We start from the raw sequence: 1,288 nt of genomic DNA, 5'->3' as shown, positions 1-1,288 counted from the left end.
TTACTGTTCAGTGCTCTTTTATTTTCTTACATGGTGATAGGCTCCCTTTTGAAGAATAAAAGATTGTTTTGATGAGCTTTTGTTTGGTTGAACGTGGATAGTAAGATCCTTGGAATAATCAGATTTGCAGGCATTCATGTGCAATATCTTATCCAAGGGCACAGAGAGGCTCACTTTGGAAACAGTTGTAGCTGTTCCATGTTAACGCCCCGCAGCTGCACCTTCCTGCCCTTTTCCTGGAAGCCATCCCCTTGGAGCTGAGCCATGTTCCTGCTCCTGGCCAGACTGGCTGACTTTGCCCTGGAGAGGACTAGACGAGCTCATGCTGCTGACTTAGTGCCCCTCATCCATGGAGGTGACACCTTCCAGCAACGAGAGGGACTCTGGAAAATAACCCCAGGTAAATCCACAAGACCCTGTTGGTTTATTCCCTCCATCTCCAGGCTGTTAAGGCTTAAGCTATGTTAATAAAAGTAGTTGCATTAGTGGGAATGAGTTTAGGTGGCTTTCCCCTTTTGGTTTGCTTGCCTTTGTCACCCAAATCCCTGCAACATTCATGCCCCGTCTTGCCCTCTGCCCTGGCTGGGCTCAGCAGCACGGGGCCTTGCTGTGGTGGTACTGCCCATGCAGCTGAAATTCAGGCTGGGTCCCTGGGCAGGCCTGAGGGAACAGCTCTGTTTTCCAGGAATGTGAAACATCCCACACGCACCCTAACCAGGACACTGCCAGCACCACTTCTGAGGTAGCTGCAGATATGCTGACAAAAGGCTCTTTATCTCATCTTCCTCACAGAGGTGAGGTGTCTCTTGACAGACAGAATTCTCCGCTCAATCTGCGTTAACAGTTTTGCTGGCAGAGCTGCTTTGGTGTGGGGCATATTAAAAAACAAAAAACCTCACAGCCTGTTGCTGCTTGTTGTCTGCCTGAGCCCTGGTGCTGGATGTTGCTGGGTGGGGGGCGCAGAGCTCCTGTCCCCACTCCCTCCTGCAGCCCGGCTCCGCTGGCCAGCCATGCCCACGGGGATGCATGGAGAAACGGTCCAGGGGGAAAGCTGCAGCTGTGCCGCTTCCACCACAGCCCTGTCCGCCCTGTGCTCTGGTTTTGGACCAGCCATGGCCTCTGTGTTGGATGGATTCGGGTCAGCAATGCAGAAGAATACCAGGAGATTATTGAATAAACCCTGTGTCATCTGTCTGAGGAAGCAATGCTTGTGCTCAAGGCCTGGCCACAAACTATAGCAACAAGGATTCCTGTTTACAGTGAAAAATAGCAGCGGTGGCATATGGCT

Source organism: Aptenodytes patagonicus, chromosome 5, assembly GCF_965638725.1.
Source record: "Aptenodytes patagonicus chromosome 5, bAptPat1.pri.cur, whole genome shotgun sequence".
Taxonomy (NCBI): Eukaryota; Metazoa; Chordata; class Aves; order Sphenisciformes; family Spheniscidae; genus Aptenodytes; species Aptenodytes patagonicus.
This window is presented reverse-complemented; position numbering follows the sequence as displayed.